The sequence below is a fragment of the Oreochromis niloticus genome, linkage group LG3 (assembly GCF_001858045.2).
Source record: "Oreochromis niloticus isolate F11D_XX linkage group LG3, O_niloticus_UMD_NMBU, whole genome shotgun sequence".
In the NCBI taxonomy this organism is placed as follows: Eukaryota; Metazoa; Chordata; class Actinopteri; order Cichliformes; family Cichlidae; genus Oreochromis; species Oreochromis niloticus.
The window spans coordinates 85,871,479-85,896,660 of record NC_031967.2 but is presented as its reverse complement, the minus strand read 5'-3'; the positions used below and the strand labels follow the sequence as shown (position 1 = coordinate 85,896,660).

Sequence of the window (25,182 nt, the reverse complement as noted above, 5' to 3'; positions counted from 1 at the left end):
TGACATAAAGACAAGAAAGCTCCTTACCATGCATGGAGGGTTTCACCCCAAGTCCAGCACCCTGAGGCTGTACGCTAAGCGGAAGGAAGGGGGCCGGGGACTGGTGAGTGTCAGCACCACAGTCCAGGATGAGACAAGAAACACCCACGAATACATCACGAAGATGGCCCCAACTGACAGCGTGCTCAGTGAATACCTCAGGCAGCAGAAACCCAAGAAAGAGGAGGAAGGCGAGGAACCATCATGGAAGGACAGGCCCCTGCACGGTATGTACCACCGGCAGATAGAGGAGGTGGCTGATATCCAGAAATCCTACCAGTGGCTGGACAAAGCTGGACTGAAAGACAGCACAGAGGCACTAATCATGGCAGCACAAGAACAAGCTCTGAGTACAAGATCCATAGAGGCTGGGGTCTATCACACCAGGCAAGACCCCAGGTGCAGGCTGTGTAAAGATGCCCCTGAGACAATCCAGCACATAACAGCAGGGTGCAAGATGCTAGCAGGCAAGGCATACATGGAACGCCATAACCAAGTGGCCGGCATAGTGTACAGGAACATCTGTGCCAAGTATAACCTGGAAGTCCCGAGGTCAAAATGGGAGATGCCCCCAAGGGTGATGGAGAATGACCGAGCTAAGATCCTGTGGGACTTCCAGATGCAGACGGACAAAATGGTGGTGGCTAACCAACTGGACATAGTGGTGGTAGACAAACATGACAAGACGGCCGTAGTGATCGATGTAGCAGTTCCGAATGACAGCAATATCAGGAAGAAGGAACACGAGAAGCTGGAGAAATACCAAGGGCTCAGAGAAGAGCTCGAGAGAATGTGGAGGATGAAGGTAACGGTGGTCCCCATGGTAATCGGAGCACTAGGTGCGGTGACTCCCAAGCTAGGCGAGTGGCTCCAGCAGATCCCGGGAACAACATCGGAGATCTCTGTCCAGAAGAGCGCAGTCCTGGGAACAGCTAAGATACTGCGCAGGACCCTCAAGCTCCCAGGCTTCTGGTAGAGGACCCGAGCTTGAAGGATAAACCGCCCGCAGGGGCGCGCTGGGTGTTTTATATATATATATATATATATATATATATATATATGTATATACTCACAGATACTTTTTGGCATTTGCCACAGTTTCAAGATAACTTTTTTCATGTTATCAATTAATTAATTTTAAGTGCAGATGATTTTGCATGAAATAAGGCTGTAACATGACAAAATGTGAAGAGCTCAATTGCTGTTAAGCCTCTTTGGAAGGCACTACTTACAAAGCTCTGTTGGAGGCTTTGACCACAGGCAGCAGCCTCAGAAGAGCCTCCTCTGAAGCAGAGTATTTCTTCAGGTCAAACACATCCAGATCTTCTTCTGATGACAGTAAGATGAAGACCAGAGCCGACCACTGAGCAGGAGACAGTTCATCTGTGGAGAGACTTCCTGATCTCAGGGACTGTTGGATCTCCTCCACTAGAGAACGATCATTCAGTTCATTCAGACAGTGGAACAGATTGATGCTTTTCTCTGCAGATAGAGTCTCACTGAGCTTCTTCTTGATGTACATGACTTTTTCCTGATTGGTGTCTGAGCTACTTGCTATCCTTGTCAGCAGGCCTCGAAGGAGAGTCTGATTGGTCTGCAGTGAAAGACCCAGCAGTAAGCGCAGAAACAAGTCCAGGTGTCCATTTGGACTCTGTAAGGCCTTGTCCACAGCACTCTGGTAGAAGTGTTTCTCTGTACATTCTCTTGTTGTAGACCTCTGGGGGGGGTTTTGTTGTTCTTCCAGCCGATTGAGTCCAGAGTTGATGAAGGTCAGATGGACATGAAGAGCAGCCAGAAACTCCTGAACACTCAGATGGATGAAGCAGAACACCTTGTCCTGGTACAGTCCTCTCTCCTCTTTAAAGATCTGTGTGAACACTCCTGAGTACACTGACGCTGCTCTGATATCGATCCCACACTCTGTCAGGTCTGATTCATAGAAGATCAGGTTTCCTTTCTGCATCTGATCAAAAGCCAGTTTTCCCAGAGACTCAATCATCTTCCTGCTCTCTGGACTCCAGTGTGGATCTGTCTCAGCTCCTCCATCATACTTGACCTTCTTCACTTTGGCCTGAACCACCAGGAAGTGGATGTACATCTCAGTCAGGGTCTTGGGCAGCTGTCCTTCCTCTCTGGTTTTCAGCACATCCTCCAGAACTGTAGCAGTGATCCAGCAGAAGACTGGGATGTGGCACATGATGTGGAGGCTTCGTGATGTCTTGATGTGGGAGATGATCCTGCTGGCCTGCTCCTCATCTCTGAATCTCTTCCTGAAGTACTCCTCCTTCTGTGGGTCAGTGAACCCTCTGACCTCTGTCACCATGTCAGCACATTTAGAAGGGATCTGACTGGCTGCTGCAGGTCGTGTGGTTATCCAGAGGCGAGCAGAGGGAAGCAGTTTCCCCCTGATGAGGTTTATCAGCAGCACATCCACTGAGGTGGACTTTCTAGGGTCAGTTAGGATTTTAGTTTTGTGGAAGTTTAGAGGAAGTCGACACTCATCCAGACCATCAAAGATGAACACAACCTGGAAGTCTTCAAACCTGCAGATTCCTGCTTCTTTGGTTTCAGTAAAAAAGTGATGAACAAGTTCGACCAAGCTGAACTCTTCCTCTTTCAGCACATTCAGCTCTCTGAAAGTGAATGGAAATATGAACTGGATGTCCTGGTTGGCTTTGTCTTCAGCCCAGTCCAGGCTGTATTTCTGTGTTAAGACTGTTTTCCCAATGCCAGCCACTCCCTTTGTCAGCACTGTTCTGATTGGTTCATCTCTTCCATGTGAGGTTTTAAAGATGTCTTCTTGTCTGATTGTTGTTTCTGGTCTGTCTGGTTTCCTGGATGCTGTTTCAATCTGTCTGACCTCATGTTCATCATTGACCTCTGCAGTCCCTCCCTCTGTGATGTAGAGCTCTGTGTAGATCTGATTCAGAAGGGTTGGGTTTCCTGCTTTAGCGATGCCCTCAAACACACACTGGAACTTCTTCTTCAGTGCAGATTTAAGTTTACGCTGACAGACAGCAGCGGGAAGTTCTGAATAACAATAATAAAAAGACAAAAAAAATAACAGTTCATGCTTTTCACAAAATGCTCATGACAATTTCAGTCCCACTGAGAAATGACCATATGCAAGTTCATTAAATAATTAATTAATTAAATAAGAAGTTATCTCTTGAGACATAAGTAGAAATGTTAAATGCATCAAGCAGCTGAAATCTTTAGAGAAATCCTCTTACTGCTCTGCAGATGGTCAGCCACCTCCTCCTGCTTCATTCTCCTCAGGAAGTTCAGTGTGATCTTTATAAATGCCTCTCTGGTGCTCCTCTGTTCATCCTCCTCCCGCTGACTCTCTACGCATTCTGGGTAATCTGGACTCAAAACCATCTGGATCTTCTTCAGCTCGTTCTTCACAAAAGTGATGATGTTGTCCTCCAGCAGCTGGAACAGAATATTTATGAATGAGCCAATCAGACTGAAATCATGGAGCCAAACATCAGATCCATGTTGGACACACTGACAATCCACTGGTCTACAAAGAGCAGCATGGAGATGACTCTGAACAGAACAGATGTAACAGTAGTTGTTGTACATGTACAGACCATAAATAAGGAGTCCAGGTGTGTTTGATGATGCTGGGCAGACTGACCACTGGGAACCTCTGAGCTCTGCTGGTCCACTCTGTGGAGGAACCATGAAGAATTAGTTCATGCGCAGTCTCAGATGACTCAACGCAGCTGTAAATGTTCACCAGTCCAATAGATCCCACATACTTTAATTTAATAACTGTACAGTACTCTCTGTATATAGTAACCAGTGTTGGGCAAGTTGCTTTGAAAAAGTAATTCAATTATAGTTACTAGTTACTTCTTCAAAAAAGTAACTAACTGAGTTACAATATTCTAAAAGTAATTAATTACTTGAAAAGTAACTATTGCGTTACTTTAAAAAAAAAAAGAAAAAAAAAAACCTTTAACCCTCTGGGGTCCAGGGTATAATTGGCCATTTTTTACTACTTTTGATTTTCCCTCCACATTTTACCTTTAAAAACTATTTACTTTGCCTTGTTTGATATCATTCTTTTCAGCACAACCTCACGTGTCTGAATTTACAGTCATGTTTTCAATTTGACATACTGTATTAACACAATTGATCTAAAATCAGACAAAAACCATAAAATCCGAGTAGAAAAAGTTATATTTTTTACTGTAACAACCACAAACATATTTAATGAATCATATTTCATAACTTCAAATGCAAATATAAATTGTCAATTTTAAAATCCTTTGCACAAGTTTTGCAAACAACAAATTATTTGCATCCATTTACCTTTTACCTTTTTTTAAAATAACCATTTCAAACTATTTACAGAACAATCAGCTGTTCTTCAATAAGATGCCACACAAATTATTTGTGCCACTCCAAAAAAATAATTTGTGTCCACTATAAAGGAGAACATCACAGCCTGATACCTGCAGGTCTGACAGCAGCAGGTGTATCACTCCTGTTTCTACCAGTTGCCTCATTGTTCTGACACACAACACAAAACTATCCACAACACTACACACTAACTACACAAGACAACACATTAACTACACACCCTAAACACGCTAAACATCACAAATCTCTCACATCTCAAAACTCTCTCTCTCTCAAAACTTCCCCTGTTTTGTTTTTTTTTTGTTTATTGGTTTTTGCTCATAAGCAGAGAGTGCTTGCTAGCGCTAACGTGATGAAACTATTGAGGAAAAAACGCCGCGTATGTATTGTTTATCGTGTCTCTGGTTTTACGTGGCCTATCAACACAATTTAAAAACTGGTATACATCACCGTGTTGCTTTGTCTTTAAGTGGTCATGTGATTGGCTTACCACGACTACTTTATTCTTCCTCAGTCAAACAGCAGCACTCATGCGATTGTTTTGCCCCCTGAGCTCCAGGTGTTGTGCTAGACAGTGATCGTGATTACCGTCCGCGGGAGCGTGCAGCTGCTTAAAGCTGTACTTACGTAGTCAGCTACTTCCGTGCAACTGATATAAGATGCGGTAAGGTGAACACAGCTTCAACCGTCTGTTTGTTGAAAGATAGTAACTGACCGCGTTTCCTTGTTAGTAAGTGTAACAGCGTTGTAACGATAGGAATAGTAATTAGTTAGATTACTCGTTACTGAAAAAAGTAACGCTGTTAGTAATGCCGTTACTTGTAACGCCGTTATTCCCATCACTGATAGTAACCATTGTCCTTATGTAAATATGTAAGAAAAATTGTGTATGTTTCTGTTCTGTGTCCTGTGTACTTATTGTTTGTATATGTGTCTTTTTGGCTGCTGTTACAACCAAATTTCCCCTTGTAGGACAATTAAAGGATTATTCTATTCTATTCTATACAGTCAACAGCTCTGCTTAATCTTTTTCTTTGTATTTCAGTGCTGTGCTGAGCGTCAATCATCTTTGAGTTTTTAAATCTATACATTGGATCTGAGATACAGTAGAAATCATATGCCTTACAATCAGAACCTCAGGGTCCTGATACCTTTCACATAAAGCCAAATTTCATCAGGATCATTGGGAGTCAAGTTATGAGAATTTTTCCAACGCAAGAGAAAAAAATAGTTATTAACCCTCTTTAGGATTAACAGCTGTCAAACATTTAGTGAAAAATAAACCATCACTCAGAGATAGATTTCTTCTTCAGCTCAACAGCTTTAGATGAAATATATGATTCTGCCTTCTGTCCTTTCGTACTTGACTATAGAGGTAGTACCTAGTTCTGACTCAGCTGTTTCCTGGTAATTAACCATACATGTAGCTAACAAGTTGAAATACCAGCTTTTTGAAACTGGGCAGAGTTGTAACAGAGGCAGGGTACACTAGAGGGCCTGCATACTTATCTGAGACCCCACAGGTAGGGATGGGTACCGGTATCCGGTGCCATGATGGCACCGGTTCTGACATAAACGGTAGTAACCAGACCGAAAAGCAGCGCACATTTCGGTGCTTTATTTCGATGGGTTTTTTTTTTCCTGAGATGTCATACATTTTGGATTCTAGCCAATCATTTTACCTTTGCAAGCGTAGTAGGCGGGCCCAGGTGCGTACGTTCTTTTAGAGCAGATTAAAAATTACAGATAAAAAATCCTCAAGGTGAAGCGGTCAAAAGTCTGGCTGTACTTCACAAGATGCAAACCCAGCAGCCTGCAACACCTCGAATCTGATGAAACACCTGGCGATGCATAGCGTTTTTTTAAAAGCCGAGAAATGTGCCGTATTTGATAGCTTGCTGCGAGACCTCACACCGTGCACATCTACTGCGGGTGTGGTGCCTGTTATCGGACCCGGAGTTAGCAACATCCCCCCAAAACCCGAAGAGGCCCCTAGCCCTGCCAGTGTAGCAGGAATGATGACGATGATGACAGCAGCAGCCGTTCTTCTCTGCGTGAGTGGCTTAATGTTGTTCGTGTCACGATGAGTTGTGTGGCTGTCAGTGGCTGGACCCATGTGCAGGACTCGGAGACAAAACATTAACTTAAACGGCAGCTTTATTGCTCGTGAGACACGCTTGGCAATACATAAACAACAACTTAAACTAACTAGACTGCAGATGCATATGAATGCACAAGAAATGCCAAGGAACTAGGGAGCTAGAAATACTAGTGACAGAAATCAAAACACATCCGGAAAAACCAAAAACAACCCAACCAGGGCGGGCGGCGGGGGTCCAGGACGGAGGGACCAAGTCCAAAACAAAAAGGGCACAGGAGCACAGAACAGTCCCAAACAGAATAGGCGTCAAGACATCAAAACACCTAGATCTGGAGGCCGGCCCGGAGGCCGACGGCACAAAAGCCCATCACACAGCAGTTCAGGTGGCCGGCCGCGCAGACGGCACCGACGAAGCAGTTCAGGTGGCCGGCCGCGCAGACAGCAGCGACGAAGAACGCGCTCAGGGGGCCGCCCTCTCCGGCGATGACGTCCAGCTGGAGGCCTGGAAAGCGGCCGGTAGAGGCGAGGTGGAAAAGGACGAGCTCGAACTGAAGACGGTGTGGCAAGCGCAGGACCAGGCGTGGATGAAGAGACGGCTGCAGAACCTGGACCAGGCGTGGATGAAGAGACGGCTGCGGAACCTGACGGCAGCGATGCTGCAGGCGACGATGATGCTGCAGGCGACGATGATGCTGCAGGTGGTGGAACAGGTAGTGGCTGAACGGTCTTCCCAGAACCGTCAGCAGATGTGAGGATGTGCTGGCTGGGTCCTCCAGGACCCTCAGCTAACGAGGCGTGGTGCTGGGTGGGCTCCTCAGGCCCTCCAGCCGACGACACTTGAGGCGGGCTGGGTTCTCCCGAACCCCCAGCTGACGACACTTGAGGCTGGCTAGGCTCCTCAGGCCCTCCAGCCGACGAGGCAGGATGCTGGCTGGGTTCACCTGAACCCCCAGCTAACAAAACTTCAGGCTGGACGGGCTCCTCGGGCCCTCCAGCTAATGACACTAGAGGCTGGACAGGCGACTCGGGCCCTCCAGCTGGAGCAGATGCAGGCCCAGAGGCCATTGGGACCCCGGCCTGCATAGGCAGCTGAATTGGTGCTTGCACTAATTGCTCAGTTACCGGCTGGGCGGTTGACTGAAACAGAAGTTGTAGTGGTGGTCGTGATGATGGTCGTGCTGGGTGTAGTGATGGTTGTTGAACTTGCAACAGAGCGGGTAACCGACTCTCAGCAACTCTTCTCCGGGGAACAGGGACGGGTACTGGGCCTGGCCAAACATCAGCCATCCCCACCTGAAGAACAGATACAGGTCCAGGGAAGAGCTGTGTTCTGGCTGCCTTACCCCTGGGGGCCGGTGTGGGTGCAGGAGCTAGCTGGACCGCCGCTGCTCCCACCCGAGGAGCTGAAACGGGTGCAGGAGTCAGCAGGGTCTCAGTTGCCCCCACCCAGGGAACCAGAACAGGCACAGGCAACGACCGGGCACCTGCCATCCCCACCCGAGGAGCAGATACGGGTGCAGGGATGAACGGAGCCATAGTCTGCCTGGGAACTGAAACAGGACGCGGAGAGCAGAGCAGAGGAGCTGTAACAGTCACAGGGAAAACCAGGTTTATGGTACCAGACATGGTTCTAGAAAACCAAGACTTATGGCAGGCTGACCTTGGTAAAACTGCTATTCTTAAATTGTCCAGGTTGACATTAGCAATCTTAGAAAAGATGAGTTCAGGGGCAGTCACAGGTGCTGGAGAAATCATACAAGCGGTATCTGAAGAAACTGGGTGTGAAGCAACATTAAACTTACAAAACGCAGCCTGGGAAGTTGCACACAGTGTCCAGGGCTACTGGCTGAAAAGCATGGCGCACAGAGTTGTACAGACATGATCGTGGAACCGAAACTTTAACTTGAGCAACCAACTCTGCAGTGTTCAAACCAAGTATTTTTGCCAGCTTGTTAACAGCAGATGACACCTTGTTGCTCTTAACCTGGACAGTCATAGAACGCATAGTCTTGAAGAGTTCACAATGAGCAACACAAACCCTCATTAAATGAGCATACTCTGGGCTTGTGAAATTTAACTCAGGGGAGGTTATGGAAACATGAGGTTTATCACAGGCAGCCTCAGAATGAACTGGCTGGTGAGCCGCATAACACATAGGTGAAGCAACACCAACAACAGTCTCATGAGGTGTAGCCTGAACAGCATAGATGGAATTTGGCTGGGAAATTGAACTGTCCCTGTTTAGTTTAGCAGTAGGAGAAATTGGCTGTGTCCGAATTCAGGGGAAGGATGCTCATAAGGACACTACCTACCTACGTCACAAGGTAGTGTCCTTAGACGGACGGGTAGTCAGGAAGTGAGAAGGCCTGGACAGCCCCCTTTTTTTCTCCATAGAAACTTTATTGAACAAACAATGAGTATCCAACATAACAGATGGGCTGTGGACAGCCTCCTAGCCTTCAACTAAGCCCTTACTTGCGCGTTTTTCCGGACGCTAGCGCCACAGCGCGAAAACTTTAAAATGGACCCAGAAATGTCGCTCCGTTGTTTGGACAATTTTATTTCTCAAGGAGCTAGAAAAACCTTATTGTCGCCGCCCGCACATTTTGTACCTTAGGCTCATCAGAGACAATCATATCCAGGTAAAATAATTTCCTTTAATCTACACGCATTTAGGAATTACTTAGCTAATTACACGGATAATTGAAATATCGCCGGCGTTGTGCCAAAAAAGTGTTCGCCTGCCAAAATTGATTTCCAATGTTTCCGAGTGTAATATGTGAAATATCTTTATGTATATTGGTAAATAGACTTCGGTGAACATGGTTTACAAAGGGGTTTTATATATACAATAATTACCTGTTGTTCAAGTATCTTTATAACTCTGGTTATAATGTAGGTACAATTGATATATTTGTTGCGCTGTCTGCTGTCCTCTTGGCCAGATTACTCTTAAAAAATAAATTTCTAATGTCAATAAGATTTTTTTTTTAACTGGATGAATAAAGGATATATAAAAGTCACTGCCAAAAACTGATTGCAGCTTCTACCTTGTTACTGGAATGTTGCTGGTGGCAGGTGACCTGATATCACTAATAAGGGACACATTTGACATGTTTCACGTATTATAGACCAACAAGTTATTCATAGCAGGTTAAATACGAGCAATCAGTTTAGGGCAAAAAATGGAAATCAGTTTTTGGCAGACGATCATTTTTTGCCACAACATCGGTCATTCTTACACATGTACTGTATCATATAAAATATATAAACTAAATATCTTTGAAACGTATAGAATCTAATCTTTTGTTTGTTTGTTTTTTTATATAGCACTTTATCAAACTGTTGTCTGCTACAGAGTTACAAGTATTATACTAATAATATAGCATCCACCATCTCCTGCTTGCATATTTCTGTAAACATCTTAGTGGTGTGGCAGCCATGAGTGAGCCAGCCCTGCAAACCCTGTGGATGGAGGATGGAGTGGACAGTGGGAGGAAGCATCCTAAAGCTCTCTTTGCAGACCACCCTGTGTGATTCTCCACTCACCCACCAGAAAAGACAAACCACAGGTCTCAGTTGCAGCAGCCCATCCACGTCTGATCTTGCTCGGGCAGCTTCAGCAACACTGCCAGAGACTTCCTGTAATCTATTACAGTTGTTAAAGAAACGGTCCAGGAACAGGTCACTCAGGTTAATCCTGTGTGAACAACTGTAAATATTGTTTTTCCATCTTTACATACTGTGTATTTGAAATATTCTTGTTTAATTGTTATTGTTATTTACTTTATTGCTATCAAATAAATATCCAAGTAATATTGTCCAAAGTTAGCGTTATGTTCATACGTGTTACAAATGCCTGTAAATCAAATTGAGTTCAGTGACAATTACTGTTTGTTTGAATCAATTTATTAATAACATAAAACCTTTAAACTAATGCAACACATATAACAATGTAACAAATATATTCAAATAAATAAATTTCTCAATACATAACTCATTTGGGAACTAATCTTTCTAGAAGTGAAAACAGTCTGTCCGTCCTCTCCCTGTTCTCCTCTCCTCAGCCTCTCTTTGCTGCCTCATGTCCTCTCTGATGAGGTCTAGCAGCTCATCATTCCTGTCTCTTTTCCTCTTTTTCCCTGTCGTAGGTGGCTGAGCCGCTTCGTCATCGCTGTCGTTTTGGTCACCCACTGCTGCGCTTGGCCCTGGAGTGTCCTCAGGGAGAGAGGAGATTAGGACAGGAGGCGTAATGGAAGGCATCTGTCCTATCACCTCATCCATGAGGGCAAATCAGGGCCAAGTAGCAGCAGTGGGCTTCCCACTGACCCCCTCTCCTGAGCCTGGATACTTGCAATCCTAAAGGCAGAGGAAATCAAAAATGACAGCAGGCAAATAAAAACACCACAACAACTCTTAGTAATTGCACATTTATTAACTTGTGTTCTTGAGAATTATCTTCTTGATAACACACACACGTACTTTGTATTCTTTAAAGTTATCTCATGTCTTCTGGCCTGCAAGGGGGTGACTTTCCCCTGCAGGCCCATCCTCTCCAGAATTGTCCTGATCACACACAACAAATAAGAGAAGAAAGGAAACCATGGCAACTATGTTAATCCCTAAGCCCAAAGGTTTTCACAGCAGAACACCAGAGGAACACCGTCTGGACATCACAGGTTCTGTACAGCAGCGGTCCGTGAGTCGTTTGGTACCGGGCCACGAGAGTTAAGGCTCCGCTGTGAAATTTATGGTTTTCAGGGGTTTTATCGTTAACTTGGTTTCCCTGAGTCTTTCCCTTGTTGTAGTTGTGTGTCTTATTTTGAAAGAAATATTTACACGTTACCATAGCGACCAGAGAGCATTAAGTGGCAGAGAGGAGGATGTTACTGTCAATATTGGCGCATTTTCAGGAGGACGCTTCTAATAAAGTTACAGTTACACAGTACATTCACGTTTATTATTTAATTTACAAAATACCACAGTTTTTGTCTTGGTCGGATCATTTTATGTGGTTGTATTTATCCGTGATACCTTAAAGGCTCCGTGTCTGACATAAACCGGTCTGTGGCGCAAAAAAGGTTGGGGACCGCTGCTGTACAGCATGAGGGTTAATAGGACCGCACTCATATGAATATGATGTGGAAATTGATTTAGTCTTGTACATCCACGCCGTAGCGGCCCAATTCTTCACCCCAGTGAAGAGGTGATCGTTTTCTCCTCGTTTTAATAAATTAAGCCGTTTGGTCTTTGTTCCCTACAACATATCACCAATTCGAAAAAAATCACAATTAGCTGTATGTAGGCGGCAATACATGAAAAATCGCGGGACCCCCGATACAAGCTGGTTTACGGTTATTTTAAAGAAAAGAAACATGTCTATGCAGATCCCCAAAGCTTAACAAAACGACCGCTATAACAATTTAACTTTTGTACAACCAGATTTTCATATACTTACATTTGAAAGTGTTTTCCTCTCCTGCTTCGACCACCATCGTTATCAGAAACAAATCTCCTCTATGACCCGCAATGAATCCTGGGATATAGTAGGACATGAAGGATACATCAGACCATCCTTAGAATTCAGGGCAAAGTAGGACGCATTTGTCGCCACATTTTGAGTACTCTTTGAATTCGGACAGCCTTCGTCGGGTCGCCGTGACGTCATTGCCTCCAAATATGGCATTGGCGCATCCTTCCCCTGAATTCGGACACAACTAACCCTCAAATTCGCGGAAAAGTAGGACACATTTGTCGCCACATTTTGAGTGCTCTTTGAATTCGGACAGTCCTCGTCGCGTCGCTGTGACGTCATTGCCTCCAAATATGGCATTTTAAGCATCCTTCCCCTGAATTCGGACACAGCCATTGTCTTTTGAACAGCATTTTTAATGTCCTGAGTGAGATTATGATTGTCCATATCAGAAAATTCCATAACAGATTCACATATGTAATCTACATCTGAAAGCTCACTATTGACTAGTACTCCCGAAGCCATCGTTGTACTATTAACTGATCCCAAAACAGGTGGCTCGGAATCAACATAACTTGGCTGAGAAGTGAAAACAGAAACCCCAGTCTTTTCAGAATGAAACCCAGAAACACCACTCTCAGTTACAGAACACAAAACTTCTTTTGACTCTGAAATAAGGTCATCTGATTCCTGAATTTTCTCAAACTTGGGAGAAACAAAAGAGGGAAAAGTAGAATGCTCAGAGTCCCGAAAGACAGCCTCAGAGTCAGCCATCTTGGGATCATCAGTTTCTCTCTTTGCAGACCCTGAGTTAACAGTCAAAAAGTTAACTGACTCTGAATTCACTGGCTCAGAGCTAAAGATTCCCAGCGTGGAAGAAGCCGGGTGACAATTGTTCTGTTCACTCACCACGTCCAGCAGTTCAGAGCAGGAACTGGACTCGGGTTGCGGTGAGGGACGGCGACGACGAGAACGCCGCTTTCTCTTGGAAACGGTAGAGGCAGAGGAAACGGAAAGGGTCGGAGCAACGGTGACCAGACCCTCATCTTCCGACCACATTCCTGCCAGGCATGAGGCAGGTGAAGGGTGGTCGGAACCAGACGTGAGGGAGGAAAGAGTCCGATGCTGCAACTGCAGCTGCTGCAGCGGGGCTGAAGAAAGCTCCGTCCGCTGCGGCGGCGTGAGAGGGCTTGCTCGCTGTGACTGAGGTGGTGTGGATGAGGAGATGAGGGTGACTTGGGCCAGCTCCCGGGCTTTGACCACCTCCTTAGCCTGGGTCAGCGAACGGCTGAACTCCGAGGCAGTAGACAGCTGGCGCAGTTGAGGATTTCTGTCAAATATGGTTTGTATTGCATTCAACCCGACTGAGAATGTCTGCAAATCTGAGGCGTGGCTAATGCGAGTCATCAGTCCGAGGATGCGAGCAAGGTCCACCTCTCTCTCGAGGTGAGCTGAGTCCGCTGGGTCCATGTTATGGTTGTGTCCTTCTGTCACGATGAGTCGTGTGGCTGTCAGTGGCTGGACCCACGTGCAGGACTCGGAGACAAAACATTAACTTAAACGGCAGCTTTATTGCTCGTGAGACACGCTTGGCAATACATAAACAACAATCTCCAAAAGTTGAATCTGTTCATCTGGACGTAGCGTTTTGTGGGAGAAACGTTTCGTCACTCATCCAAGTGACTTCTTCAGTCTCAGCTGACTGCAGGTTTCCCCAAACCTTATAAACAGTACATTTGCATAATGACTGAAACCAGCCCACCGAAGGAACAATGGGGAGAGGTCAGTTCCTTAATCATAATTATGCAAATTCCCTGACCTGCAGTCAGCTGAGACTGAAGAAGTCACTTGGATGAGTGACGAAACGTTTCTCCCACAAAACGCTATGTCCAGATGAACAGATTCAACTTTTGGAGATTTACTTTCCTGGATGATTGAGAATGCATCAAGACGACATAAACAACAACTTAAACTAACTAGACTGCAGATGCATATGACTTTAACCTGAAGGTAGACGACAATGAATACACACACAACAAACGTGGAGGACGCAACAACTGGCAGGGAAAAAACACAGTGCTTAAATACATACTGAGGTAATTAGGGAATGTGAAACAGGAGGAGAGCACAGCTGGGACTCATCAGAGATGACAAGACAAGGGGAGGCAAAACTCAACACACTGACATAGTACACAGACTTTCAAAGTAAAACAGGAAACTGAACAGAAGTAACACAGAACCACAACCTAAGAACTAGAACACAAGAAATGCCAAGGAACTAGGGAGCTAGGACTACTAGCGACAGAAATCAAAACACATCATGAAATCAAGGAAAACTAATACAAACAGAAAAACACTGAGTCCACAGACTCAGGACCGTAACAGTTCGTGTGTGATTTATGTTGAGTAGGCTAACCACGTTATTACATTAATGCATGTAAGGTGAACTAGCAAATACTGTCGTAGTTACATGCGGCTGTCTTCTTGTTTGATGGCAGATACTCCCTTCACCCTGGCCAAAAAGGCTAAAATGATCAAAGAAAAAGTGGAAAACAGCTAAACATGAGAGGTTTTTAGACAAAATTGGTGTTTTTTCCATTGTTTAAGCACTGCTTCCAGCCAAGAGTGAGACCATATATGCCCTATAGCTGCAGAAAAGACTAACATTGTTATCTTTTTACAAAAAAAACAGCTGGACATGAGAGGTTTTTGGACCAATTTTGTGTTCTCCATTCTTTAAGCACCGGTTCCAGCACCGTTTAAGCACCGGCACCGTTTCAAAAGTACCGGTTTGGTACTGGTATCGGATAAAACCTAAACGATACCCATCCCTACATACAGGTCTGTATGCTGCTCTGGGCATATGTAAAAGCTTTTTACCACCAAGGTCACCGCCCAAGAGGAGACTTATTCCCTGTGACCAAGCCGCAATTTAAAAATTCCGCATGCAGTGGTGCACAGGAAATGGGGTTGGGTCGGGAATGTTATTTGATTAAAAACTCCTTGTGACATTGTGTAATGATGGTTTCCATTAATTAGTAAGAGTAACAGGGATATCACTGGACCAATATTAGAAGAACTAGGTACAGCATGTGCCCAGAGAATGAACATCAAAATGATAACCACCACAACAAACTTAAAAAGTGTGTATTTATACACACAACTGTTCAATGAATGTACTACACAACAATTCATAACACAAAATATCCCTCCAAATTAACAAATTAAAATAATAAAGTGCACAGGTGGAAAGAAAATGTATCTGAGTCAAGTGTACGAATGAAGGGTTGTTGGAAGATTAATCATTGGGGCCCAATCTGTGTTTACTCAGTGATCTGTCCCACCACACTTTCAAGAAATGAAGTCCATAGTGAGGAAATCTTTTCAAAACTCACAGGGTGGCTCGCTATCCAGTTAACTGGAACTCTTGAGTCTCTATTGTTCAATACATTCTCCCCTCCTGAGGTACAGAGAGGAGACTGGAGGAACAGCCATCCTGGTGAAGCTGGTGCATTGACTATATTCAGGGCTGCACATAAGTGGTCCGCAGGTGTGCATTCACTGTCAAAATAAAAATTCAGAGAAATTCAGAGAATAGTTACTCTAGAACCTTCTTAAAGGTTTGGCTAATTTTGACCTATTTATCTGCAGTGGAATTCAAACCATGGTTTGAATTCAAAGTCAGACCATGCTCACCACACAAAATAACAGAGTGATGCTGGTCTCTGCAGCACCCACCAGCTAACTCAACTCAGCAAGTCAAACAGCACAGCCTGTGTGGACAGATGGATGCTTGAAGCCTCCAAAAATTAATATGGAAAAGCTTCACATTTCTCTTTCTGTCACCAGTTCAGTGAGCAGAAGATGAACTGATTTTAAAAAGGCAAAAGGAGAGGAAACTTTCTTTTCTACATTTTTGCAGATTAGAGTTTGATATTTATTTGATGGATTTTCAGAAAAGCGGAGAGTGACTAGAAGTAAAAAAAATAACCAGTGTTTGAGTTTTAAGTTTTATGAAGAAAAGTGAAATCTGTGCAACAAAGTGTCATGGTCCTGGGTTGTGTGATCCAGTGTTTTGAGTTTTATTGTATTTGGTTTTTCATTGTTATGTTGTATCTTTTGGTTCATTTAGTCTTCTTAAGCTCCTAGGTTGCTCAGTTATAGTTCTTTATTTATGTAGATTCCTTTGTGTCATCACCCCCCCATGTTAAGTCTCCCTTGTTTGTTCTTGTGTCTAACCTGTCATGTTTCATGTCTACGTGGTTCATGTTATCAAGTTAGTATCATTTTGCATCTCGTCATGTTTCCTGTTTATTTTGAAAGTCTTTTTTTCCATGTGTTTTTTTTACGTCCCCTGTGGCATTATTAGGTTTGCTCCAGTCAGCTGTTTCCCCATGTGTTTCCACAACTTGTTTCCACTTTCCTAAGTGTATTTAGTGTGTTTCTTTCAGTTGTTGTTAGGTCGTCTATTTTCCTTCCCTCCGTGTCACATCAGGTTAAATGTACTTCATGATTCTGCTCAAGTTGTGTCCATGTTTCATGTTCTTGTTTATTCTTCATCATAGTTTCATGAATGTACCTGGTCAGAATCATGTTCATGTCTATTTTCATAGTTACCACAGTCATAGTCATCACAGTTTAGATTTTACCAGTTTAGGTTCTACTTTTAGTTTACTTCCCCCGTGTGCTTTGCTTTGTTTTGTACTTATATTTTTTCAGCCAAATAAATGGCTCACCTTTTGTTTAAAGCTCAGTTCCGTCTCCTCCCATGTCTGCATTTGGTTCCACTTCATCACCATACTGGCAAGACCCCGCTATGACACAAAGTTAGTATTATCTCCTCTAACGTCCTACAGCATACAGCACAACATGACTTGATGGAGGAAAACATGAGCACGAGCATCACTTCCTGTTTTCTGAAGGGGATTTTCAGTTGTTCAGAAACCAAAGGCTTGTTTTTAAGAGATAGTTTAAATGGGATTGAGGGAATGACATGTTTGCACTGCAGTTTATATTCAACAACATCAAGCAGTTTAATCAAAGAGTTCATGTTACTAACAGCTCACCTCTCTGCAGCAGACGGAGGCTGGACTTTAAAATTAATGAGGGGGTTGTCTTTAGACGAGTCACTCTTTAAGGACACACAGCTGGGTTTGATTCCACATCTAGATCTAGGTATCACACGGATCCTGTTACAGAAGAAAAATGTTTTCACATTTGCAGTAACAGAACCTGATGAAGAATTCATGAAAACCTTCATCATCCCAAAAACAAACTGGTTTACAAGCTGAGCATGAGCAGAAGGAAAGTGAGCGAAGTAGTGTTTGCAGTTGATGGAAAAAATATTTTATGCAATGGTTTAATTAGTTTGAGTTGTATGACAGTCAAGGATATACTCAGTACACTTAGTGCCTGGACGTATGGCTAGGTTGCAAAAAAGTATTATCTGCTCATTACAGTACACACTTGCATGTACTTGCATGAAACCTCATATTTGATACTTTTGCTCCCTTGAAAGATTGAACGCTCCAATTCTTGACTGTTTTTCATTTTCGTTCATTTCTATTTTGACAGCAGTGTAAGAACAGAGTGCTGTCCACAGGTAAACACAGTCATAAACACTGTGTAGGACTATTGATGGTCCTACTGTCATATCTGGAGTTTAAATGTAGATATTTTATAGAATAAAGGAATTCCTCACTCAGTGACTTTCGTTGAGATACAGTTTAGAGACCAGGAAACAACATCAAGCAGTTAATTCAAATCAGAAACCAAACTGACATCAAAGAGTTCATGTTACTAACAGCTCACTTCTCTGCAGCAGACACCTGCTGGGATTTAAAAGGAATGAGGCCATCATCAGTCTTTGGGGACAAACACCTGGGTTCACATCCAGGTTTGAGTCTCTGATGGATTCTAAAAAAAAGTTTAAATCTTCAAATAAAAGCCTCAACAAATATAACCTGATAAAATCTTAAACATTTTAATAATGTGTTGCAGGGGCGGATCTAGAGAAATTTTCTTAGGGTGACATGGAAATCAAATGGGGTGGCACAATCAAAGCCTTTAAAGCACACCCACACACACACACACACACACATACACACACATATGCAGGTGTTACATATGGTTAAAACAATTCAAATGCAGTAAATACACGTTTCATATAAATATAGTCTATAACTTAATTATTTTCTGTAGCTCAAAATTCAAAAATTAAAAATTCAGTTACATAAAACATGTGAATTTTGATTGTATGTACCATATAGCCTGTATCATAAATAAATATGTAGCCCAATAAGTATAAAATCCACAAGGCTACACGACATGGGATGAGTAAATTAGTTTCACACTGGTTTTTTTGTTTTTGTTTTTTTGTTTTTTTAGAGAAAATCAAATTGTTACATGCTTAAATTTACAAAAAATGTCAGAAATCTGCACTGTCATGAACAAGAATTGAAACCAAATTTTTCATGATTTGTTGGGTTCACCCTCTGGTGTCCAAAATATAATTTGCAGTTTTTGATTGCTTTCGATTTTACATTTGTATTTCACCTTCAATTTTTTTTTCCTTGCCTTATTTACTAACATTTGTTTTTCAGCTTAACATCATGTGTCTGAATTCACAGTTGTTTTCAACCACACACTGTATCAACGCAAGCAGTTATGGTTTATCTTGTAAAAACCACAAACATGTTTAGTAAATTATTTTCGTACAAATTGAAATGCAAATATAAATTGTAAATTTTGAAAAATTATGCACTTTTTTTTTTACAATTATATACAACTATTTATCTAAAAATGCAGCCAATACACCTGGATTTTTTCTTTTTCTTTTGTACAACCATTTAAAAACCATTTACAAACACTACTATATATATATCTATATCTATATGTATATATATATATACTAGAGATGGACCGATCCGATATTACGTATCGGTATCGGTCCGATACTGACGTAAATTACTGGATCGGATATCGGTGAGAAATTAAAAATGTAATCCGATACATTAAATATAAAAAAAAAAAACACCTCACAAAACTTGCAACACGGCATAACTCAGCTCATAACCGTAGCACGTTGGAGCAGTATGCCTCACGTGATAGAGCGGCTGTGTGTATTTGTAGCCTCGCTACTAAACCAGCATTTCATCTCCGAGAAAGTTATCCCAGAGAGAAGTAAAGCAAGTGTGTAAGTTCATCTCTGAATGTTTGTAAAGCGTTCCCATGTTAAGCTTAACAACCGATATATGGAGCGAGTGCCTCTCTCTCCCTCCCTCACCTTCCTGCAGCTACTTCAATGTGAAACTGCTTAATGATCAGCTGATCGGCTTTTCTGTCGCGAGTCCGTCTCTCTTCTTTGTTTTTGGCCCACTTTGCACCAGAAAGAGGAAACCAGCGGCTGAACAACAGCAGCACGTTTAAACTTGATAAGCTGCTGTTAGAATTTTTATTTAATATTACTTTCTACACCAGGATCCTTTTCTACGTAGCTGACGGCTGGTAACTGTGCAGGGGCGGATCTAGCAAAGTTTAGCCAGGGGGGCCGATAGGGCATGAACAGGGAAAAGGGGGCACAAAGACATACTTTTCTTTCTTATTCTCATTTAAAATGTCTAGCTTTTATTAAATAATTATCTGAATCTTACACCCAAAGTTTTAATCTGATGTAAAATGTATAGAAGTCCATTACTGTATATAGTAACTGTTAAGTCTAATATACCCTAGTAAGCTATAGTACTTTTTCCTTTGGGAAAGTACCATCTGTGAATTCTGCAATTCTGTTGAAGAAAGATGTTGAATCTATTTAATTATTCTTGAAAAATAATTTAATTCTGTGCATTTTTTTTCACCCTGCATCAAATTAAAGTTGATTACATCGATTAAGCATCATGAGGTGGAGGGTGGGGGGTGGTTCCCTATGTTTTTTTTGCTGGGAGTTTCCAACCCTATTAGTTAGGTTGCTTAATATTTCTGCTAAGTACTCTTTAAAATACCAGAATAGGGAGGATGGAGCAGGTTTAAGTTTATTAGATTGATCAGTGTTGCTGAACTATAAAATATTTTGGGTGCAGTGTATTTTTTACATACAGGTATAACAGAATAGCTTTAGTGTTGTTGTTTATTTAAACTTGAGTATGAACTTATACAAAATGCAGCAAGATATTAAAAAAACAGTTTTATTGATTAAAAAACACACTATATCGGATTCATATCGGTATCGGCAGATATCCAAATTTATGATATCGGTATCGGTATCGGACATAAAAAAGTGGTATCGTGCCATCTCTAATATATACATATACATATATACATATATACATGTGTGTGTGTGTGTGTATAGATATATATATATAGTCAATGTTAACTGTAGCTAGGCTTAAAGTGTTAATGCTGTCTTATTTTAATAAACAATGCTGTCATATGCAAAACTAGGGTGGCACATGCCACCCTTCTAGATCTGCCCCTGCTGGATTCAGGTCCAGGTTGGTTCCTGTGAATAATGATGGAGCAGTGATGTGAGTGTTGAGCTGTGACATGGAGAAGAGACAGTTAGAGATGGTCAACTCACCTTTGAGCTTTGCTCTGCCTCTTTCTGGCTCTTTTACATGGAGGGACTCCCTCCTCTCTGTCGTCACACTGATCCATGCTGCTCAATTCCCATCCACATCACACACTTTGTACCTTCACCTGCAGAGGAAACACAAATCATCCACGTGCAGATCAACTGCTGCTGGGAGTGATGTCACACACTAGCAGCATTTAGTTATTCATCTTTATATTTAATCCTTATTATCTGAACCTCTGTTTACCTCTGATAACAAGAACATTTAGCCAACAGTTTATTAACTTTGGTGAAATTATGAGCAGGCATCAGCTCTGTCACCAATACTGTCCTTTAGTGCTGCAGCAGCAGGAACACCAGTTAATCTGAAATCTCTTTTTTCTCTAAAAGTGAAAGACAAAAACCTTATTTAAACACCAAATATTCACCAGCGTCACTTCTGGTTACTCTGACAGCAGTTACCGCGGAACAGCAGCCGAGTTCAGTACCTATGATTGTGCCCGAGCACATTTTGAATCAATATTTTTAGATTTCAATACACGTGGTTGATTGTGATGCTCTGGAAATTGAAATCACATGACTGATTTAAGACATAGTAACAAGCTGCAGACACGCTGATTCTCCATTTCAACATGTGTTGAAATTTCAGACTTCAAACCATATACCAGTGTTTTTAATTTTATTGATAGGCCACTAAAATCAGTGTTATGATTAAAAATACATATTTTCTGAATATGGGATGAAACGATAAAAAACGCATTTTCTAAGGACAGCTTGTTTTTTAGTTTTTTTACTGGTACATTTTTATGGGGCATCTTATTGTGAAACCTGATTGTTCTCGAATTTTAGTTTTAGTAGTATTCTTAAATGGTTATACAAAAAACAATTTATGCATTGGCTGCATTTTTAGGTAAATTCAGACAAACTATACATTCAGACATAAAATTGTATTGTGCAAGCAACTATACAATGACAATAAAAGTTCAAAATCTAAGTCTAAATCTACAAGAATAATACCAAAAATTAATGGTGAAATGCAAAGGTAGTTCCAAACAAAAAGTAGTAAAAAATAGCCAGTTATACCCTGGAACCAAGAGGGAAAATGCAATAAATCATGAAAAATTAGGTTTAAATCTTTGATGAAAAATCTACAATGTGATTATTTCTTTCAAGAAGTGAGTGAATCTTAAGTTAGACTTGGGTTTATAAATGAACCGTCCCATGTTGTGTAGCTTTCTGAATGTCATACTTATTTGTTATACAGGCTATAAAGTATCAATAATTAGAATAAATGTTTCATGTAACTGAAATTTTTCATTATGTAGGATAAAGATAATGAAGTTATAGAATATATTTATATGAAACATGTATACTTACTGCATTTTATGTGGCTTAGATTTTGCCCGCCCTGAGTAAATTTCTTTAAATCAGCCATTGAGCCTCTCTACAACCTCCACAGATGGAACTAAGCTGCACAGAAATGATGTTAGCCAGAAAAACTTTACAGGCTAACAAAAATTACCTGCACATGGAGACGATCAGGATCAGTCAGACACACGTTCAAGAAAGTGAAAGTAAATTTTGAGCGGGGAAGGAAACGGCCAGAAAGGCGTTTGAGGACACTCAGGAGCATCGGAAATATCCTGTGCTGCATTCAGATGCACCTCAGAAACTCCCTAATCTCTGGCAGGTTGTCCAAAAGTGATTTATTTCTGCTGGTTGTTCTGTTTGAAACACAAACATCTGTCATCACTTTGTTGTTCTCTTCCTTTTGTGTTTGAATATTTCAGCACTAAACTGATGTTTCTTCAAAGCTCGTTTCAACATGCTGAAATCATGAATGAAAGTGCAGACTGAGAGTGGATCACATGATGTTTAAGGTGTGTCATGTGACATGTTCAATATTGTCACACGTGTAGATTGTCCCTGATATCATAACTGCTCAAACACTAATGATTATATTTGAAGAATTATTACTGATGGCAGCAAAGTTTGAATGGAGCTCTCTGTCTGTGCTGCTTTGTCGCCCTCTGGAGGTCAAAACACAAACTGCATGATGTCACTGTAACCACCACAGTGACAGGAAGTGTTTTTAAATGACTGAAACACTGAAATGATGCTAACGGCTGTCGTTAGGCTCACTGATAGCAGTGCTAATGTGTTCACGTCAAACACTGGCAAAGGTCAGACTCCTTCATCCTTCTCCAGCATGAGGTCGCCCTCAGACCCACAGGAGCTCTGACCTTTGACCTCCTGACCCTAGCCATTTTAGTCTCTTTCCATCTTTAAATGCAAATCCATCCAAACTGTAACAGAGCAAAACAAGCTGGAAGCTGTTCTATGAATCATGTTCATACGAGAGTTTCTGTTTCCAGCTCAGACGTGTTAAATGCTGCTGCTGTGCTACATTTGTCATTACCTGCTTTCACTACCATCCATGTCAAAGCGCTGAAGTCATCTTATCACTTTAATGCAGTAAAACAGGAGCTGTAAGTCTGACATTTATTTACTGTCATCACAAACACACACAGCTGGATTAGCACCCAGACAAAGGTCTGAAAATCAGCATTTGTTTATTATTATTATTATCATATATCCTGTTTATGTGGATGCACTTTTCTATCTGTCAGTGCTGAAGAAGACGTCACTGATCACATGACTCTGAGGGAGGTTTCCAGCACCTCGCTGAATCTGAGCCATGAAGATTTAAGGCAGCTCTGAAGGCAAAGCAGGTCTGAGCCTGTGTTAGCAAGCTGTACCTAATAAAGTGGCAGTAAGGACTCAGTCAGTAATGATAAGAGCCAGCAGGGGGCAGCACAGAGAGGTGAGGCGCTGTCAGAGAAGCAGGCTCACATCAGACTGGTCATATTCCATCATCTATACCTGAAATAATCATCAAACATACGGCAGAGCAGAAACATGTGGAAACATCTGGAGCTCAGTCTCAGTTTGACCCCTCAGAGGTTTACCTCAGTCCTGCTCCTCTGCTTCCTGTTTACAGCGCACACATCATGCTGTGTACTGAGAGTCATGTGGTCAAAGCGAGGCCCTGGTACTCTGACAGAGAGCGAGCACAGTTATCCTAATGTGTGACATCACTTCTAACCAGAGAGCCTTCAGCTTTCACAGCAGCCAACATCCTGTCACACTGAGCATGTGTAAACACAGCTCTCAGCTTCCATCACTCACAAGCTCCAGCCCTCCACTTAAAAGCCCAGAACAAAGCTTGTGTCCAACACAGCGCAGACAGAGGTGATGTTCACGCTCTGTTTCTGGGTGGGAAACTCACCTGTGGGTGTGGCTGTTCCTCCCCTACAATCTCTGATGTCAAAGCTGCTAAATTAGACTGAACTGAAGCCAGACTCAAACAGAAACAGCCACAAAGACTCAGAGAGAGAGCGCTGCTCCATCTCTGGACCCAAGTATATGTTCCACCACCACGCTGCAATGCATCCTGGGATAGAGTGGGCCCACCTGTCCTTTAAATCCAGGGAGAAGGAGGACACGTTTGTGGGAGCCTGGGATTCTGGACGGCCTTCGTGGCCTCGCTGTGATGTCATGGACCTTCAGAGGAAGCAGAGGCTGTATTTAAACACACCTGTTGACTTCATGTGTTCTGCTCTGACAGCTGCCATGTGTCACAGTGTGGATAATAAAGCCATCAAACTTCACTCAGCTCCAATAACACCATCAATGTTTGATGTCCAGAGGATTCATCAGCTTTAACCATGATAGAAGCAGGAAGTGAAGATGAACCATGTTGTGGCTGAAGGACAAAGCTGAAACATACAGATGTGTACTGATGTGTGGAAAACTAAGCAGCAGCCATGTTTGGAGGCTCACTGAAGTCCTCCCAGCTGACAGTAGAAAAGTCTGATTTTTACTGTGAAAGCCACAAACATGTTTAATGAATCATTTTTAGGACTTAGATAAACTGTTCATGTCCAAAATCTTTCCAAACACCAAATCTATATACAAGCTTTACATGAAATGAAGCAAACGCAAACTCAGGTATTATCTGTACAAATACTTTAAGTGTTTCCACAACAATCAGGTACATATACAATAAGATAGCACACAAATGATTTGTGCCACTACAAAAAATAGTTCCTGTCCACCAGCAGACGTTAAGACACATCACAGGCCCGACAACAGGAAGTGTATCGCTCCTAAAAACGACACGCTTAAAAAGCTGAACAGAGTCCAGAGTGTGGAGAACCAATGAGAGCAAATATAGAGAGAAGTGAGAGCAGAGCAGCCAATCAGACGGATTCAGGGCTGAGGAGGCGGAGCTGCAGACTGAGGTGGAGCAGAGTGGACTCTACATGAGAGACTGCAGATGATAAACTTTGACAATAATTCACTGATGAACGTGTGTTTATGTGAGGTCAGATTATAAATGTCCTCAGTCAGCTGTTCAGTCTGTGGTTGGATCTTATGTTAGCGCAAACATTATTGCATGTTACCCACAATTGATGTGAAACTTTCACAGTGGAATCATTCACATCCATGTGTTAGCTGTTCAACTCATCAAAGCCCCAAAAATTGACTTTAAATACTCGATTTGTGACATTTGAAGTCAAATGTGAAGAAATGATTTCTCTGTCATTACTGCTGCTGCAGACA

At 42.3% G+C, this 25,182-nt stretch overlaps 1 protein-coding gene and 1 long non-coding RNA gene across 2 annotated transcripts in view; one reads left to right on the top strand and one right to left on the bottom strand.

Moving 5' to 3' along the window:
* LOC102082247 (protein NLRC3) overlaps window positions 1-22,108 on the bottom strand; it is a 39,052-nt gene extending 16,944 nt beyond the window's left edge. Inside the window, exons 1-8 of the long non-coding RNA XR_003219322.1 lie at window positions 22,079-22,108; window positions 20,804-20,939; window positions 20,563-20,681; window positions 17,799-17,903; window positions 17,054-17,176; window positions 3,636-3,714; window positions 3,273-3,474; window positions 1,272-3,069 (exon numbers count right to left, since the gene is read on the bottom strand). This is a non-coding gene — a long non-coding RNA (protein NLRC3). The remainder of the gene's footprint in view (window positions 1-1,271; window positions 3,070-3,272; window positions 3,475-3,635; window positions 3,715-17,053; window positions 17,177-17,798; window positions 17,904-20,562; window positions 20,682-20,803; window positions 20,940-22,078) is intronic.
* LOC102082314 (protein NLRC3-like) overlaps window positions 1-25,182 on the top strand; it is a 441,947-nt gene that overhangs the window by 376,094 nt on the left and 40,671 nt on the right. The window lies entirely within an intron of this gene.